This window comes from Lepidochelys kempii, chromosome 7, assembly GCF_965140265.1.
Source record: "Lepidochelys kempii isolate rLepKem1 chromosome 7, rLepKem1.hap2, whole genome shotgun sequence".
Taxonomy (NCBI): Eukaryota; Metazoa; Chordata; order Testudines; family Cheloniidae; genus Lepidochelys; species Lepidochelys kempii.
This window is the reverse complement of record NC_133262.1, coordinates 81751396-81772069: the sequence shown is the minus strand read 5'-3', so window position 1 is coordinate 81772069 and position 20674 is coordinate 81751396. Positions and strand designations below refer to the sequence as shown.

Below are 20674 nucleotides of genomic sequence, written 5' to 3'. Positions count from 1 at the left end.
CATTTGGATCAATCAGAGAGCTATTCATTGAAAAAGTACTGGAAGAAGCAAAGACTTCAGTCCAGAAGTTGACTAATGAAGGCATTTATATTGAATCCTTAAGTGAAGAGGGCAAGAAGTGTTTTGTTAAGACAACTGAAAAAGTACACAGACTTGATTCTTAAAAATCTACAACGGCAACTTCTGGATTCTACTCAACCTTTACGTAGCTTTTACAGATGCCTGTCCTATTAAAAGTTGAGTGGAGTGAGGCACTACCAGCAATGGGGCTGCTATGTGATCAGGACAAAATAGAGACTTTGAACACAGAGTGGAATATCATATGAATGAAGATTTGACTTCAACTTCTTTTTTATCATTGCTAGTGGTTCGACCCGATCTTTGTGCTATGTTTCCTGGGATGAAAGAAGTAGGAATTCATCTCTTGCTACTCCCAGTCACAACAGCTACAGTTGAGCATTCTTTTTCATCATTAAATAAAACTTTGTATTCTGAAAGAAGTTGCCTTCTGCCTGATCATGTGAATGAACTAATGAGCATATCAATTGAAGGAATGGAAGTACCGGACACACAAGAAGCCACCAAAGATGAACGCATTATATTCAAGAAGTTCCTTAACAGAGTTGTGCAAAATTATAACAAAAAACTAAGGAAGATGTAGACTTAGTGCTTCATAGAAGGCTTGAGTAGCCAACTTTTAATTTTGTGTGATGATTTTAAAACATGAGTTAAATCTAATAAAATTTGGTCATGAAACCATTTTTCAGTTTTTACTAGGGTGCCGTACAGCCTGCCTTCACCTCACAGTCTGACCCTTCATCGGCCCTGACTCCTTTCCCCCCCCCCTCCCCCCTCCGGAAATTCAAACACCCACCGCTAATTTCAATCCCTGGGGAAACCACTCCCAGGGGGGCAGTCAGGAAGGAGGGGGGGTTGGATGGGGCGGTGGGGGGCAGTTAGGGGCGGGGGGTCCAGGGGCAGTCAGGGGACGGGGAGCAGGGTGTGTGTGTGGATAGGGCAGGGGTCTGCGGGGAGCTGTCGGGGAACAGGGGGAGTTGGATGAGGCAGGGGTCGCAGGGGGGCTATCAGGGGGCGAGAAGTGTGGGGGTTGGATAGGGGGCGGGGGCCAAGCTATGCCTGGCTGTTTGGGGAGGCACAGCCTCCCCTAACCGGTGCCCTCCTCTGGGCTAGATTATATTAAGGATCCAGTAATATCAGTGGCTATACAACTATATAAAAACAAATTTTAAATAGTTAAAACTGGGCCTGATATTCTGGAAGCACAAAAAGCTTGGTGCCTCATGAAATTGGGCTAAAAGTATGTCTTAGGTGTAGGGGTGTCATGAGAAAGACTTACTAGCATACAAATTATCAAGTCTTTCTGCACACCTACTGAAACATTAACTTTGAGATTTGTGCTAGTGCTTGGAGAAAGATTAGTTTAGTCTGCTCTTTGACAGAACTTTTAAAAGCAACTTCGTAAAGACGAAAAGAATGCAGATTTCTTTCTTCACAGTCAATGTGTTTATATGTCAATCATTTTGTGGAAATATTACAGCAGTTTGTCTCCTTGAAGATGTAAGTTTAAAAAAAAAAAATTTTTAAAAGCAATTAAAATGTTATTACCTGTGCTATACTTAAACTGGGCCTGACCTTACACAAACTCCACTTCCGTTCATTTTTTACTTGCATAGGACTTCAGTATCTGATATTCTGCTGGTAGAGAGAGCTTCAAATCAGTGTTGTTAACATCAACTATTATGAACGCTAAATTCTTTTTTTCAAAAGAAAAATGTTGAAATTTTTTTTAAGAAGCACATTTTTTGAGGTTGATATGTGTTTTAGGAATAAACTAATTTTGTTCCAGATTATTTGAATTTTTGAAAAGCATTAGAGCAACCGAGCAGGAAAACAAATGTAACCCTTCTGCCCGTCAGAGTTGGCAGCAACAAGGGCCGGGTTCAATATCTAGGGGTTCCATTCCAATCACACAATGCAAACCGGCTCGAGCCCCCACCCAGTGACCTGGGACAAATATATACCACCCCCGCTGGGCGCCTCCAAGAGGCAATACTTCTCCTCTCGCAAGCACATAGTCTGAGTGTAGCAAAAGTCTTTTAATAACAGAGAGAAACAATGTGGCATTATGTTGGGGAAACACCACCAACAGGATTCATAACACAACCCATGAGCAAAAAAAACCCACCCCAGGCAAATTGGGGCATGCCCTTTTCCCTTTGGTTCTTGAGTCCAGCAACCCCAAAGTCCCAAAAGTCCAATGCCCCAAAAGTCTCTGTCCCTGGTCAGGGCAGCCCCAGAGTTCGAAAGTTTATCTGTGGAGCTTTACCTCCCAACCTGGGTGGAAATGGGACAGGGGTAAGAGGCACCTTACGTGATCTGAAGCTGACCACTCCATAGCGGCGCTCCACTCCGCCAGCCGCCCCACAAACTCCTTCGCTCAGCTGTGCTCCGCTCCGCCAGCCGCCCCACGAACTCCTTCGCTCAGCTTCGCCAGCCACCCCACGAACTCCTTCACTCAGCTCCACGGCCCACAAGCAGCTCCTGCCATCCACACACTGCTCCGCGTCGAACTGCTTCACCAGCCGTCCCGCAAACTGCTCCACACTATATCTTCAGGCTCCCCCACTACTTAACACAACACTCGGTGATTTCAGCTCTTAGGTGAATTCAGCTTATAATAGGGGAGCCCCAGTGCTGGTGCACTGTCAGCCCAAAGTGAGCTCAGCAGCCTATAACTAGACTTCTAATGAAATCAAAATTAGCTCTGATATTCCACAGTGGAGAGAGGAGGAAGTGCAATTAGCATGTAAGGCCCTCCCCAAGGGGCCCATGCCACCAAGTATTAATACTTGTCCCCAGCCTCTCTCCATTCACACAGTTTTGGAACCCATGACCCTTGCCTAGCGAGTGCTACTTAGTTGATGGTGAATCCCTCCATCATAACAAAAGGCCACGTACAGTTCCAAGCACAGTTCCCATAATCAGGGTAATAACAATTTATTCTTCCTGCCCCAATAACAGAGACACTGGGGATCCCACAGCAGCCAAAGTGACCATTTGGGCAGCTATGGTCTCATTCTAGGCGTGGTGGGTGTGCCTATGCAAATGAGATCGGCCCCTGAAGTTCTTTTCCACAACTTGCCACACCTCACCACCAGATGTCAGGGTGGAGCTCATCCTGACACTGCTTACACAAATTTATTGAAATCTGGTCTGGCAAGCAGTTGCAATAGAATGGCTCTTGATTGTATGCTGAAAGGAAACTGAGCAGGGAGTCAAAATGACCTGGGGAATAAAGACCAGAGTAATTCCTACAATTTCCGAAACTTGTGTTTTCTTTTTAATGAAGTGGGATGATTTTTTTCCAACAGGGAAGAACAGGAGGAATAGAAAGCTTGGGGAATTGTTAATGGGATAAAGAGCCTTTCACCTCTGTGTGGTTGGTTCAACTTTAGCTCACTTTAGTAGAGAATAAAAAATTGTGCTACTTGATGATTGTGGTAGATTCAGTCCAATTCCCAGTGGAATTGTCCATATCACTAAAAACTTGGTACCAACTGGCACTCTGTCAGTCTCACCAGAGAGGCAAAGTATTAAACTGGGATGCAGAATTCACTACCCTTTCATTACAAGAGGTGGTTTCACAAGATAAGGTTTGAGGAATATTGGTAGAGCTGTCCGTGGATGCTCGCATTGCCTCTGTCTAGTCTAATTTATCTAAACTGTCTTTCTTACATTAAACATTTTAAAACATAGCCATACTCATCAACATTGATGCAGTTTCAAGAGAACAGAAGGAAATCCTTACACTCCCTCTCCCCTTCCAAAAGAAATCCTAGAACCATCCCTACTTAACCCAGGACTGGATTAAATAAGCTTGAAGCATGCCCCAACTCCCATTTGGAGTGGTGGTGGAAAGAGGTTCCCTTCCCTTCACAGAGAGCCAGGAGTAGTGGCATGGGGCCAGTTTATAACTCCTTCAGGAATAGCAGTGCTGTCACTCCTCGTAGGAACATCAGGAATGGCAGTACAGGTCTCCTCAGTATTTAGCTCAGTAGGCGTGGTGTAGCTACTTATGTGGATGTGTTATGCTTACAGCACTCTTTTCGCTCCTGTCACACAGTCCTCTGCTGGGGCCCCCTGGAGCAGTGGGTATTGTAACTTAAAATCCCATTGAGGTGCATGTGATTGTCCCCCCCCCCAACCATGTCTGTAGGCTTAGATGTTGCTGAATCTGTAACATTCAAATCACATTCCCAATCTTTTCTTTGTAATCATGATGGCTAGAAACTAAACCCTGAAATTCTAGGCATGTGCCTATAATGCCTATCACTGGCTCTGGCCACGATTTAATCTACCCATTCAGGAAAAACCTATTGTGGAACCTGCAGTGTCTCTGGACACCATTAGGATTGCCAGTCCTACCTGTTAAAAAAATTATGAGTCAAGCTTCCCAAAATGATGAGATTGGCTAAAAATCTTGAGGTTTTTAGTTTTAAAAAAGTTTATTTTTATTTGCCTTCTGCTTTGGGTGCTGTTAGGTTCACATTTTCAAGATCTCTACAACGAGGTCTAGAAATTTACTTTAAAAAATGAAAGCATAGATTTTCTTGTAATTATCTGACTGCAGGATATGGGGCTTTAAAAAAAACCACCAAATATTGTGAGACTCCTGAGAGTTGGCAATACTTAATGGTTATTTTCAATCCTTACATCAGCTGATGTATTTCAAAAAGTGTTGATCACTTAAACAAAAATGGGAAAGTAGATTATGTTATGTTTCAAAACTGCCACAAGATGGCAGTGTTTCAAAACATTACTGATAAACTCTGATTAAAACCCCCCTGATATTTTAGCAGGCCTTCATTTTGTTTCATTGTATTTATAAGGGTTAAGATTCAGAACTGTTCCCCTAGAGAAATAAAGAGCTAGCATGTTGTAAGTTACGGAGGATCAGTTGTTCAAGAAAGATATGTTATTAAGCAATCATTATTTTACGTCTGTAATTTGGGATCACTGGCTGCACGTAATCGAGGAAGATAATTGGAGTTAGCAGATTGGCAAACTTCAATCCATCAGCAGTAACAATGAGTGAGTTTTGGAAGATTCACTGATTTACTGAAGTCCCAGTACTTTAAAGACCAGATCCTCCAGTCTGGTCAAGGTGTGACCCTTGTAAGACTGTGGGACCGACACTGGAAATGCGTGAATGTGGCTTTAAACTACCTTTGCAACTCCGATATCATGGGGTCAATTTGCACTGGCTTGGACCCCCAGTGAAAGTTAGAGCAGCCTGTTGAAAGGTCGGGCAGGTCTGGCAGTCTCTCTGACTGGTATCAGGTGTCACTCTTTTCAGATTTCTTCCGTTTTGGTGGTTGCCTCCTGTAAAAGGTGCCCTAGGAATTACACATGATATTTGAATAGAGCCTGTCTGAACTATAATCCCAGCCTTCAGAAAGGCTTGCATTCATGAATGGGATTGAGTTTCAGGGTGGTACATTTTTGAATGATCCCATTTTTTCCCCCTTAATCAATAGATAGGTAAGATAATGAGACAGACAGCTATTTATCACTCATTGTGCAAAAGAAAAAAATATATAAAGCATAATAATATCTTTTCTAGTAAATGGACAAATCACTTTATCTTTATTATAACAGAAAATGAGATGGTTTAGTTAAGTTACTGAAAAGTCTGATGCTGTATTTGCTGGCCTCCTATTGAATTTTTTTCATTGTTTCAATTTTAAGAATTGCATGAAGATTCACACCAAAAAATTGCAACAGAAATGAACCTCTTGGAAACGGCACTCTACAGATGAGTTTACCAAAAGTAAATCTATGTTTTCCTAAAAAAATTACTTGCCACATAACAAGGAGAATTTCTTTCTCCATATTTTAATGGTTCAAATTTATGAGCCTGTAAGACAATAAAGCAAAAATCTTCGAGATGTGATGGTGTCATATATTTGAAAGAGGAAAAAGTGTCCTGTACATAGATTTTTGAAGAAGGTGAATTCACTCTTTGTTGATCTGTTGTGTTTTAGATGAATTACATAAAGACAATATACTAACTAGCAACCTAGGTAACGTAATATTTAGCACTTTATACGTAGTATATAAAATATATAGCAAACACATATCCTTAAGGCATTGTGCAAAGATTAATAAATCTTCATCTGAGATAGGTAGGAGGAAAGTGTAATTATTCTTATTACACAAGTAGAGAAACAGACGCATAGAGAAGTTATTACTTGCACAAGGCTCAATGTGAGTCAGTGACAGATCTAGGAATAGAACATGGTTGTTCAGTAGATCATGACTGTTTGTTTGCCTCCAGTTGAACTGCAATGTCTGATTGTATTATATCCCATTATCTCATATCCACATATATCCTAGTACTAAGTGGGTTATAATACTGCCATCAAGTGTCAAAATAGATTCATTAAGTGTATTTTATATATTTAGGACTTCTGTTTTTATCTGTTTATTAATTTCGTTTGTGAGGAATTCTTTTTAGGCATTTTTGAGTTTTATGTAGATGTTCACAAATTGAAGTTTGTTTTTTCTACTGGTTTCTCTTTGTATATACTGTAATGAGTAATCACTTTGTAATGTTCCCTGGTGCGCTTTAATGTGGTTCTTTTTCAAACAGCACTATGTTAAAGTGCATTGGGGAATCTTTAAGCAGGGTGGACCAATTAATGCACAGTGCTTCAGTACACTTCAGAAATCACACCACTGTAGACGACAACATTGCTTTGTATAGACAAGCCCTTAGATACAAGTAACTATTTTTAGTGTTTTTTTCCAGCACTTATTGTATAAACACAAATTGTATCAGGTTTTTTAAATCTGTGTTTATCGGTTAAAACCAAAAATCAGAAGCCCTCCAGATTTAGATTTTGCATATCCTTTAAATGTATGATAAATACAAGTTAATATTACATAATTAAATTTACTTTAATAGATAGTGGGTCAGAGCCTCAGTTGGTGACTCTGATGACATTACCAAGAGTGGATCACAATTAAATGGTCTGAAGAATGGTGGTAGGTCCTGAAGATGGTTTACAGGCACTGGAGTTGCAGCTGAGAGCAAGACAGAACGCTGCGTGTGTTGGGCGGGGGGTCAATAGTATACCACAGATCTGAACTTTATGTAGACTACGTCTACCTCCAGAAACATGGAGCCCCCCCATGAGGGTTCTTGGACAACAGGATGTGTTTTTGGAGGAGGAACAGCTGTAGTCAATCCCATTCGTGGGGCACTGTGTGACAAAGTTCTTCCTCTGCGTTGGTGGGTCTTGCGCGTATTGGCAGATTTGCTTGCCTTTGAGCTTCAGGCAGCCCTCAGCTTGACTTTTTTTTTCTGAACCTATAGTCCAGGTGAACTCCTCCTGTGTCTGACCAGGAGTTGGGAGGTTTGGGGGAAACTCGGGCCCGCCCTCTACTCCGGGTTCCAGCCTAGGGCCTGTGGAATGCAGCTGTCTAGAGTGCCTTTTGGGACAGCTGTGCGACAGCTACAACTCCCTGGGCTACTTCCCCATGGCCTCCTCCCAACATCTTCTTTATTATCACCATAGGACCTTCCTCCTGGTGTTCGATAATGCTTGTACACCTCAGTCCTCCAACAGTCCGCGTTCTCACTCTGAGCTCCTAGTGCCTCTTGCTCCCAGCTCCTCACACACACACACCACAAACTGAAGTGAGCTCCTTTTTAAACCCAGGTGCTCTGATTAACTTGCCTTAATTGATTCTAGCAGCTTCTTGATTGGCTGCAGGTATTCTAATCAGCCTGTCTATCTTAATTGTCTCCAGAAGGTTCCTAGTTGTTCTGGAACCTTCCCTGTTACTTTACCCAGGGAAAAGGGACCTACTTAACCTGGGGCTAATATATCTGCCTTCTATTACTCTCCTGTAGCCATCTGGCCCAACCCTGTCACAACTGATACAAGAATAGTACAGTATTCTATAGTAATAAGGCCTCCCCCTCAAAAATAAATAAATTATAGTAACTTTACTGTATTCTGTAGTATTTTGGGACCCTTCTGTGCTCACATATGGAGTGGCATGCTACATCACACTTCTCTTTGCTGGCAGTTAAGAAAAGCTTGGAGCACAAAGGTAGTGGGGAGAAGATATTACCACTGTTTGTGGGGATACAGTATTGCTGTTTGGGGGAGAAAGGGACATAGTGTAACTGTCTTTCCCAATATGAGCCCTATGGTGGTATTTTCTACTAAGGGCACCATCCAAACAGGCTTCCTGCATAATGACCTGCTTGTCTGTCTACAGTCCTGTCATAGCTAAACTCCATCTCACCCTGCTCTCAACCACACAGTTCCATCTGCAGGAACAAAATATTAGCACAGCAGGGATGACTTGTAGCTGGGTTCCAGTTCTGGTCTGCTTTAGTTTGCTTCCTGGGATCATCCATCATCAGTCTCATTTAAGTAGGTTTGTTTGTTTTTTGCTTTTATTAAATAAAAGACTTGGATGACTGTCTGTCTACAGTCCTGACATAGCTAAACTCCATCTCACCCTGCTCTCAACCACACAGTTTTGAATGCAAAAACAACAAGGAGTACTTGTGGCACCTTAGAGACTAACACATTTCTTTGGGCATAAGCTTTCATGGGCTAAAACCCACTTATCAGATGCATGGACTGGAAAATATAGTAGGCAGTATACAGAGTATATGAAAAGGGAGTTGCCTTACCGTGTGTTTCAGAGTAACAGCCATGTTAGTCTGTATTCGCAAAAAGAAAAGGAGTACTTGTGGCACCTTAGAGACTAACACATTTCTTTGAGCATGAGCTTTCGTGAGCTCTAGCTCACGAAAGCTCATGCTCAAATAAATTGGTTAGTCTCTAAGGTGCCACAAGTACTCCTTTTCTTACCGTGTGTGGTGGGGGAGGGAGGTCAGTGCTAACGAGACAATTCAATTAAAGTGGAAGTGAGCTAGTTTCAACAGTAGAATGCCAAGTGAGGAAAAATCACTTTTGTAGTGGTAATGAGACTAATGTAATCAGGGTGGCCCATTTCAAACGGTTGACAAGAAGGTGTGAGTAACAGTAGGAGGAAATTATTTTTTGTAGTGACCCATCCACTCCCAGTCTTTATTCAGGCCTAATTTGATGGTGTCCAGTTTGCAAATTAATTCCAGTTCTGCAGTTTCTCGTTGGAGTCTGTTTTTGAAGATTTTTTTTTTTTGTTGAAGAATTGCCACTTTTAAGTCTGTTATTGAGTGTCCAGGGAGATTGAAGTGTTTTCTGACTGGTTTTTGAATGTTATAATTCTTGACTTGATTTATATCCATGTATTCTTTTGCTTAGAGACTGTCTGGTTTGGCCAATGTACATGGCAAAGGGGCATTGCTGGCACATGATGCTATATATCACATTGGTGGAAGTGCAGGTGAATGAGCCCCTGATGGTGCAGCTGATGTGGTTAGGTCCTATGATGGTGACCCTTGAACAGATATGTGGACAGAGTCGGCAACGGGGTTTGTTGCAAGGATAGGTTCCTGGGTTAGTGTTTTTGTTGTATGGTGTGTAGTTGCTGGTGAGTATTTGCTTCAGGTGGGGGGCTGTCTGTAAGCGAGGACTGTCCTATCTCCCAAGATCTGTGAGAGTGAGGGATCGTCCTTTAGGATAGATTCTTGATGATGTGCTGGAGAGGTTTTAGTTGGGGGCTGAAGGTGACGGCTAGTGGCGTTCTGTTACTTTCTTTGTTGGGCCTGTCCTGTAGTAGGTGACTTCTGGGTACTCTTCTGGCTCTGTCAATCTGTTTCTTCACTTCAGCAGGTGGGTATTGTAGTTTTAAGAACACTTGATAGAGATCCTGTTGGTGTTTGCCTCTGTCTGAGGGATGGGAGCAAATACAGTTGTATCTTAGAGCTTGGCTGTAGACCAGCGGTTCCCAAACTTGTTCCGCCACTTGCGCAGGGAAAGCCACCGGCGGGCCGGGCCTGTTTGTTGACCTGCCGCGTCCACAGGTTCGGCCGATCGCGGCTCCCAGTGGTCGCGGTTCACTGCTCCAGGCCAATGGGAGCCGCTGGAAGCGGCGGCTAGTATGGCAGAACCAGTTTGGGAGCCACTGTTGTAAACAATGGATTGTGTGATGTAGTCTGGATGAAAGCTGGAGGCATGCAGGTAGGAATAGCGGTCAGTAGGTTTCCGGTATATGGTGGTGTTTTTGTGACCATCACTTATTAGCACCGTAGTGTCCAGGAAGTGGATCTCTTGTGTGGACTGGTCCAGGCTGAGGTTGATGGTGGGGTGGAAATTGTTGAAATCCTGGTGGAATTCCTCAAGGGCCTCTTTCCCATGGGTCCAGATGTTGAAGATGTCATCAGTGTAGCACAAGTAGAGTAGGGATTTTAGGGGACGAGAGCTGAAGAAACATTGTTCTAAGTCGGCCATAAAAATGTGGGCATACTGTGGGGCCATGCACGTACCCATAGCAGTGCCACTGACTTGAAGGTGTAAAATGTCCCCAAAGGTGAAATAGTTGTGGGTGAGGACAAAGTCACAAAATTCAGCTACCAGGTAGCCACCAGCTGCCTTGAATGGTTCCTTAGAATATGTGCTAATTACTTATGCTAAACAATGCGTTCCACCTTGCATTAGCTGTGCTGCTGAGAGTACCTTTTGTAGACCTGAAGTAGAGCTCTGCATAGTTCGAAAGCTTGTCTCTCTCACCAACAGAAGTTGGTCCAATAAAAGCACCACCATATCTCTCTAATATCCTGGGACTGAGCTGGCTACAACTGCACCTTAAATTATTGTCTGCCTGTTATAAATAGGACCAAATCTTGAAGTCCATATTCAGATACCCATAACCTCCCCCATTACTCTCATTAGTGAAGGGAGCCAAACATGCGAAACTGGACTGGGGCAGCTACTGAAGGGAGAGAGTTTCTCCAGTTATTTCCCCTCTTAGGCCAAGAGGAAATCCCTACAGAGGTTGGGGCCCCATTGACTGATATCTGGTATACCCATTAACTTTAGCAACATGTGAGTTTTGCTTGAATAAGCACTGTCTGACTTGACCCAAGATCTTTTAAAGTACAACTCTAGTTTAGATATTCTGCTGAAAATGTAATAACTCTTACCTATTTGAATATGCCAGTAAGTGACTTACATAATCCACAGATTCTCTTCTTATTGCTTCAGCTTCTTGCTTTTGATAATGAATTAAATGCAACAAAATGTTGCAATGTTCCTTCTCTAGAAAACATGAATACATCTCCCACTTTTGTAACTCTGAGTAGGAAATTAAGGCCAGACAAGCAGAAGATAATACTGTTTTGGACTTACCCCATACTCAACCTATCTACAAGTCAGACAAAATTATATTTATAAATTGCTTTTAAGAAAAATGTATGTATTGCTTACAATTTTTTAATCTAGGAGTTTCAGGAAGCGGACGAGTTAGTAAAGGTAATATTTCAGTCTACATATCAAATCACTTTTGTAATGGCTATAAATATTGTAACAAGTTAAAGGTGAAATTCTCCTGCACAAATCTGAGTTCAGGAGTTCAAGAAACTTTGTCTTCCAATCTGGTGGTAGACTTTTCTGTGCAGCAGTTCCTCTGTGATTTCTACTCCAGCTCTACTTCCTGAAATAGTAGCCTTTCTGTGTCACCTTTCTATCCATTGTATCCATGTAAGAACAGATATTATCCTTTGTCTTGTTCCATTCCAGTGCTCCCTTCCATGCTGACATGTAGCATAACCCTCTATGTTCTTCCATCTGTCTGGATGCTGAGGACCTCAATGCAGCTGCTTTTTGCCTACACCTTCATTGCATTTCTGTACGCTGGAGCTGCATGAAGGCCTTGCCTAAGTCCACTGCTAGCAGGTGAATTCACCTTTAGTAAAATGGTAGAAAAAAATCATATAATGTAATGATCCTTAACTAGTCTTTTTGTTTTATCTAACAGTTTGTTCACCAGGAAGCCGTAGATGATAAAAATATTCAAAACATTCACTATTCTCCTGACACGAAGCTCCAGAACAAGGAGCTATGGTCTCAAGTTGCAGTGGGGGAGGTCTAGGTTGGATATTAGGAAACACTATTTCAGTAGGAGGGTGGTGAAGCACTGGAATGGGTTACCTAAGGAGGTGGTGGAATCTCCATCCTTAGAGGTTTTTAAGCCTCGGCTTGACAAAGCCCTGGCTGGGATGATTTAGTTGGTGTTGGTCCTGCTTTGAGCAGGGGGTTGGACTAGATGACCGCCTGAGGTCTCTTCCAAACCTAATCTTCTATGTTCTATGATTCCTTGTCTATCTCTGTGCACTTTCTGTGATGCTGTTCTTGTAGTAACATATAAACTTTGTTGATTTACCCACCTTCCCCTCACATAGTGGTCTTTTTTTATTCTTGTCTTTGAAAAACACGTGGAAATAAAAAAAACCCTTCGCTCCTATATTCCACAGTTGTATGACCTTGGGCTGTGATCTTGTTGGATCTTACAAACTGAACAGGATCAAGTTTGGTCAGTACTTGAATTGATGACATCCCCACTAAAACCCAGGAGGTGTAGAAAATAGTTTTAGTGACTTACTAGGTAGTATTCTTCCCACTGAGCCAGTAATGATCCAGTGACCCACCAGAACTGTAGTGACACTGCAGTAGCATGAGCGTATGAGCCCACCCAGGATCCTGGGTTCGTACTTGAGCAGCTAGCCAATGTTGCTGCCCTTGCTGCCAAAGCTTCACTGCATTGTTGTTTGAGCTAGCTATATCAAAGCTACCTTGGGTATGTGTTCACATGCTGCAGTCACGCCTCTGATTGAAGTGTTTTTGCAGCTCTGAGGATATTAAACCCTCTCTCCCCCACTGGATATCCACATCAGTCCAGCTTGTCCTTTTTAAAACGCATCTAAAAGCCTATTTCCAAAAAATGTTTTTCTTAATCATACTGTATGACTCCTCTTGAACAACATCATTTTGTTTGTTTGGCTATCTAATATTTTGTTCTGTTGTTATGATATATTTTATTTGTTTTGTTTATTTTAAAACCTTTTGGTCAAAGGTTTTTAAATATTATTTATTACTACTGTGGTAGCTAATCTGGAAGGTTCTTACTTAGGCAAAGCTCCCGTTGAAACCAAAGGGAGTTTTCCCTGAGTAAGGACTTAGGTTAGATCCAAAAATCTTACTGTTGTTATTAATAATAATTAAGCTGTAACTAATAACTGTGTTAGTTTAACTCCTCCCTAGACTCTTAAATGCTTTGACTCTAAACACAATAAGCCTAGTTCTTTTATGTTTACTATTTGTGTATATTTTAAACTGTGATTGGTGCCTTTAATGCAGTGTTATAGTGTATTTTTTTTTAAAAGGATTTGCCCATAGCTACTGGTCACAACAGCTGAGGAGAAAAGAAATGCATGGTAAGAAGAGCTATTCTCTTGCAAAATTATCCACTTTTGAAAAATGGATATATAAGCAGCATACAAGCCATCACAGTAAAAGACCCATCCTATTTGTCTTACTCATGAAAGTAGTCCCAGCCATATCATCGTGCTCAAGAGAGAGGAGCTGAAGGGCTTCAACTCACTGGATGACCTGCTGCACATCAAGGGCATCACCACCCAGATCCTGGAGCTGAACAGCCAGCGCATGATCTGCAGGAGGAGGCCAAGCAGCGAGGAGGCTCCTGGTGGGAGCCCCAGCCAGCAGGGGCACACTGCCCCCGTGCCTCAGGTAGGGAGCAACTGGCCATGTTCTGCCTGTGCTGTGTGGGGTGCCCAGTTGGGGGAGGGTGTCTATGGCTCTCTGAGTGGGAGGGGTCCAGCCATTATTGTAAAGGAAGGCAGGTACCCATGGGTGTTTCATTTGCACAGAATCTTTTTCATCATTTTAATGTGGGGAGGGATAGCTCAGTGGTTTGAGCATTGGCCTGCTAAACCCAGGGTTGTGAGCTCAATCCTTGAGGGGGCAATTTAGAGATCTGGTGCAAAAATTGGGGATTGGTCCTGCTTTGAGCAGGGGGTTGGACTAGATGACCTCCTGAGGTCCCTTCCAACCCTGATATTCTATGATTAGTAACGTAGTGCAGCTATTAATCTATTCAGAAACTTATCCTTATTATAGTCCAAATTATGATACAATATGCAGCTACATACTCTGCGATGTGTATGTTTGCCCACTGTTTAGTGTCTCCTGTCCGTTATTTTAGCTTAATAGTATATTTAATAAATGTATTGAAATGCGTTCCTTGTGTTGTTTATATATATCTGAAAGAAACCACCTCCTTCCTCGTGTCCCAGTATAGCATTCAGTGTTTGCTGTGGTGTTTGAACTGTGAGTGCCTAGATCTGAGCTTTCTGCTGAGAGTGTCAGCAACTTTTGTTTCTGGAGCTTGCGCCTCCTGGCTGTCTGTTAAGGGTTTTTGGACTTGGCTGTAGATATTATACTAGGTTTCCTTTTGGAGGCAGGAAGGAATTAGCCTGACCATTGTGGGGGCTTTTTTCACCTTTTTCTATCAGCAGCTTAGGGACTCAGTGAGTAGGTTAAATTGTAAAAATCCATGTTGTGGCATCATCATTCAATAGACAGTTCAGTTCCCCGATAAACTAGAATTGGAAGTTGCTTAGGAGAAGGCAACTCCTAAAGAAGGTAGGGAATAAGGCTGAGGATCCTAATGTCTGGTAGAAAGTGGAGACAATCCCTCTTCCCTGTCTTCTTACCCTTCATATGAGGAGAGGGTGGTGGGATCTGTGATGTTATCTGATTAAAATATGATCATATAGATAATTGTTGCAACCACTGTTATATATTTGCAGCAAATCTTATACAAAGGTTGTCAAGTGAGGTGTCTATGAAAAGGTTATGATTTGCTGGTTCTGATTATGCTATAGGTATGCACGTATCATTTTTGTATTTGAAGTTTATAAGTATTGGCTCTATACCTGGATTTCAAATATTTGTTCCTGGGGTAACACCCACAAGGTAATTAGCCGGCACATCTTGGAGAGACTATTTACATTGAGTGGCCCATCAAAAGAACATTTAACTGACAATGGACCATGGGAGACACCTGTCTACACTCAATAGAATTTCCTGCTGTGACAAGGCGAAATGCATGGACGTGTGATTTGCCCATGTGACTCCAAACTCCATCTTGTTGCTGTAATTTTCCACAGTAAGAACAATGGGATTCCCTCCACATGGCAGAAACTATAAAAGGCCCTGGAAACTCTTCCATTTTACTTCTATCCTGCTCCAGCCTCTGGACTATAAACTTATATTAATGGGAGCATTCTAACTAATGAACTGAGGTCCTTCCAATGATTTGGAAGCAGCCAGAGACATGATTTAAGCCAGCAGTTTATCCCATCACTGCTACAAGCCTGAACCAAGAACTTTTCAATTTATGTATTTGATTCCTTTAACCAATTTTAACTCTCACCTTCCTTTCTTTCTTTTTATAAATAAACCTTTAGATTTTAGATACTAAAGGATTGGCAACCACGTGATTTTTTGGGTAAGATCTAAGTTATGTATTAACCTGGGTGTGTGGTTTGGTCCTTTGGGATCAGAAGAACCGTTTATTTGATAGACTGGTTGTAAAGAACCACTCACCTTTAAATCCAGTGTTTTCGGTGGTAATACAAGGACTGGAATGCCCAAGGAAACTGCTTTTATGACTTCTTGTTAGCCAGTGTGGTGAAACAGAAGTTTACTTTTGTTGCTGGTTTGGTATATCCTATGGGGGATTAGCCACCAGTCTTGGGGTGTATATGCCCTATTCCTCAGTAGTTCATCCTGAATTTGGCATCCTCATTTGTGACCGACCCACTGAGGCACGGTTACAGAGTCTCAGTAATGGTGCTGGGACCAGGTTAACAGAGTGGAAGGTTGATGGCAGCCCTCTACCAGATTACAAAGGAGAGAAGATCTGCACTGGATGAGTTATTGGTGCATAGATCCCAGATATTTTACTTAATAAAGTTGCGGCCTACTTAGACAAGACATTAGGAATTAGTTTTATCTGTCATTTTGGCCTGAAAACCTCAGAAATAGTGGTCTCAGTTCTGTTGTTCACCGCCTACATCACAAAACCCACTATTCATAATTTGTACTAACTGGCTGTCTTGTTGTCAGTCTCAGTAGAAAGGGGCTAAACTGGAACAGAACTTGATCTGTCTTTCCACATGTAAGGCTCATTGGTGAGGCGATATTTGTACTGGTGCTGCACCTGTTCTGTAGTTTTCAGATCCTTTCAAGAACACTAAGTTTATTTTTAAAATAATGGAAAATTGGAAATATAGATATTAATTTGTGGAATCTTGTTTTCATTTTAGCTTTTTAGTCTTCTCCCTGTGGAGGAGAAGAGAAGATTTCACTACGGAATGATGGAAGGGTTGATGGTGGTGGTCAGATAGTTATTGTATTAATAGCAAATTTGACATTCTGAAGAGAATCGGCACTAATGCCATCATTCCAAGCTTCAATTTGTTCAAATTGTGTGTAATTATCTCTTAGTCTTAAACGGTAAATCACCACCATCTTAAGAAACTCTCACTTCTCTCCTGTCTATTTCAGAAATCCCTGTTTTCAAGATCCTGTGTAGACTTTTTCTCTTCACCTCACTCTCTCTCTCTGAACTGAGCAGTTCATTCCCTGTGTTTCTCCAACTGCAGATGTCTTTGTCCTCATTCCTTGCCTCTTCACAGGTGTAGATCATTCTTTTGCACTGTCCAGGAACAGCCTTTTTGTGTTCCTGCTCCCAGCTTATGCCATCTTTAATTTTTTTTTTTTCAAATCCCATCTTAAAAGCCTTGGATGTCTTTTAAAACTCTGTCTCTAATAAAATAAGCAAATTCTTCTCCCCTTGCTCAGTCATTTTCTCTCAACTGTGACAGTTGTTCTTCTTTTATCCCCTTCTATTCCACACCTGTAACCTACAAATTATACCTGTAACATTAAATAACTTATTAGCATCTGAAATCTGTAAATGGATATTTAAATATATTTTGGTTCTTTTTATGAACTATGCTTTACAAAAATGTATTGTAGAGGCCCATAATGTTAAGTCTTGATTTGAAAATTGAGTAAAGTTTTAGAGAAAGACTTAGAAAAGTGATTAGCAAAATGATATGTTGGATAAATCTGTCTGATACCTGGGAGAAACACTCTTGCCTACACTATAATTATTTTTACTGAATGTTTTAGAGACTGGCTAAAAAGTTCACCCTGCTGTGTCCTCCATGGACCACACTCTGTCTTACCTCATGTAGATTACTCACCTGGGTTTTTATTTTGACCCATTCTTGGTCTCCTTTCAGCTCATCAGTTGTGCTGCCCTATTTATCTAGAACTCTCTCCTCCTTTTTACAAATTACTTATTTTTTTCTAAACCTTGCTTTAAGTCCTTCCTTTTCTCTTTAGCTTGTGGTAAACCTGGTGTAATTCAAAGGCATCAGTCCCAAGTCACCTTGTGTGGTCATATGAGAGCAATTTGCACCCGTTATGTATGTGGGATTAGCTGTGTTGGAGGGTAAACTCCACTTTTGATTTTATCACAAGACTCTCAATATCTGATGTTTTACTTAAAGCTCTAGTGCTGTTTGAGACAAGTGATTATGAGAGAGTCTCATTTTATGGTTAAAAAAGTAAATTTCTGGTCCACATGCTTGCAGAGAAAATCTTGAAAATGAGAACAGAGTGTGCCCTAAAGTCTCAAAAGCCAGAAGACAAACATAAAGAACCTCCAATTAAAAAAATAAATCTCGTCATTCTTAAGCCAATCTCATGACTCTTTAGGGCCTGATTCATGATTTTGAACATTTGGGATTATCAATACTGGAACCCCAAACCAGTGGACGGTAATAGAACTAGCCCTGGGACAATGCTGAAAGAGCATGTTTCACAGCCAGGCTGGCCCTGCTTATTCCTGGAATGGACTTGTCCACTTTTGCGGTGCACTGCTGGCTCAAGGCCCCCTGGTGGAGCAGTAGTTATACCTTGCCTTGTCTGTTATGCTCCCCACTTTAGGCAGGCTTACTCAGGAGTGGATGTGGCTCATAATCTAACTATGAAATACTGTTAGAAAAACTCCATAAGAATGTAGCTGCATTAAAGAAGCAGTTATTGTTCACCTGTCCAGATTTAACAAATAGATAGTACGGTTTTCTTTCCCAAGGGGGCTAATAATCTACAAAGCCCAGTAACTTTTTAATATGTCTCCTATCTAAATCTTCCTGACCAAACCAATATACTTGCTGTTTAATGCAGATTTTTTGTAGTTTATTTCTTCTTAGTCTCCATTTCTGTTTAGTGTAGAAAAATCACCAGAGCTCAGGTGGGACGCTGTGCAGTAATGTGTTTGTAATCAACAGATTAGTTAATCAGCCATGATTTATTAATGATGAATTAATTATACCTGATTGTGCAGTTCTGCTGGCTAAATGGAGCTTTAAAGGGGTTATTTTATTAATCATCACTGTGCTAATTGCAGACACTTACAGAAAGTCACTAATTAAACATGCAACCAACCATATGTGAAACAAACCAGGCTGCTGAGAAGGGCAAGAATAAGAGCACATATTTTCTGAACAACAAACTTTATTTTCCATGAAATATTATGTTGTTGACTTGGCGATGCTAATTAACCACCAAGAATTGTTTAATACATTACAGATTTTTGGTCAGCAAAAAATGGAAATTGATCTTTAGGCCAAATTCAGTAGGCACTCTTTCTAGCCCACATTCTGCCTGGCTTCTCTCTCTCATGTGCACAGCCCCAAAACAAATTGTTTATAGTCTGTGTCCTTGTTCACTTTAAATAGCGAAGAAGTCTTGTTAACTGTAAAAGTGGATAGCCATTTTGGAAACAGTGCTCATAACCTTGTGCCCAGTCGTCAAGGTGCTGAATGACCTCAGCACATTGTAGGACTGAGGCCTTTATTAGGATTGAAATTAGAACAAGTGTGCGTGAGCCCTCAGAAAGGGAACCATAGATGTGTTTAAACCTTGGTAAAGCAAATATTAGCAAAATATATTTGAACCGAGTTTTAGGAATTGAAACAAATGGAAAGGATACAGAAGGAAAAACCCAAAGGTGTGCTGCAAGGAATACAAAAAATATGTGTCTTCCTCATAGGGTGACCAGATGTCCCAATATTATCAGGACAGTCCCGATATTGCCCCCTCGCCATGTCCTGATTTTTCACACCTGCTACCTCGTCACCCTACTTCCTCTTGAAATGAATAAATTGCATTCCAGTCAGCTTGATTAAAATTAAATGGTTGATTTTATCCATTTGATCTTCAGAGTGCACATCACAGGTTGCGTTGTGTCCTTAAAACATCAATAACAGTGTCTGAATGCTGCAATGTTTTGTTTTAGACATCATTTATGGGTTTTCCCTGGGCCTGGAATCTTGTTTTATTCAGACCGTTGGCCTTTGTTAATTAAATGTCAATTTACTTTTAAAGCAACTACTTTGAATGGTGGAATTGTCTAGTACTACCTGCCGAAAGTGACCACAATTAATCAAAATAAATAAAGTGTGTAATTTATATTATTTTTAATACAAAGGATTTAATTTCCGAGGTTTGATCAAATTAAATGGTGGGTTTAATTAACTGATAATTGAATTAAATGGAAGACTCTCTGAGGAGGAAGCGGGGAAAAATGCAGTGGTCCCCATTTTGGGCTCCACTGTGGCTCCTTTATGTTCATTCACCTCATACAGAGGGACCACATAGTTGTTGAGGGGACTTCTGGGGAATAACTCTGATTCCCAGGATGGCATAGGACTAGTGGAACAGGCCTATGCTGCTTGCTTTATACAGTCCCTGGCACAGGGATGTGCTGATGGAATGACTATGGTCAGCTGAAGCATGTTGGGCAGGGAGTGGGTGTGTCTGTATATTCTGGGTCATGAGAGCATCCACAGAAGGCCATTCAAAGCCACCATAACTTAAAATAAGTCCCTGGGTAGGCCAAGAATTCAAAAGATACATATGTGGCTTAAATCCACTTTTGCTTCCATAACTTTCTTGACCTGCACTGCTGCAAGAGCACAGCTCAGAAATGACATATAGGAAGGAAACAAAGTTGAAAAAGAGTAAGAGACATAAATCAATATGGTTACTACTATAGGAGAAGCTAAACTACAGAAAAGAATGTAAGACAATAGAGAGAACCAATAGTGCATAAAATAAGCAATTTAACTGGTTTACTTAATGTGCTCATGAAAATCCTTTGTTACAGTTCTTTGTCGTGTAGGCGAGCATAAACCGAAAAACATACATAAAGTCAAGACTAAAATTAAAAAGATAATTTTAGAAGTTGCAAATAAAAGCAATGCCAGATTTTGCAAATCTCCACACAGCAAGAGGTCACTGAGACGGAGACCATGTGCTCCATGAGGGATAGTGAGGGAAGCTTAGCAACAGATGAGGCAGATATTGCTGGGAAACTAAACAATTTCTTTGTCTCAGTGTTCATCAGTGAGTGACAGGGAAACATGCCAGAACCAGAGAGAAGCTTCCCAGGGATACAAAATTGAAACTGAATGAAAATTAAGGTTGACACCAGAGCAGGTAAAAATTGAATTAGTTCAATTAACAACCGAGACATCTCCAAGACAAGGCAGCTTGCAAGTCAGAGTTCTGAAGTGCTTTTTGTA

General features: G+C 41.3%; 1 long non-coding RNA gene across 1 annotated transcript in view; it reads left to right on the top strand.

The window, feature by feature from the left end:
• The first annotated feature begins 11738 nt into the window (after positions 1 to 11738).
• The window catches only part of LOC140914790 (uncharacterized), a 30332-nt gene continuing 21396 nt past the window's right edge, over positions 11739 to 20674 (top strand). Inside the window, exons 1-3 of the long non-coding RNA XR_012159992.1 lie at positions 11739 to 11885; positions 13373 to 13423; positions 13535 to 13736. This is a non-coding gene — a long non-coding RNA (uncharacterized lncRNA). The remainder of the gene's footprint in view (positions 11886 to 13372; positions 13424 to 13534; positions 13737 to 20674) is intronic.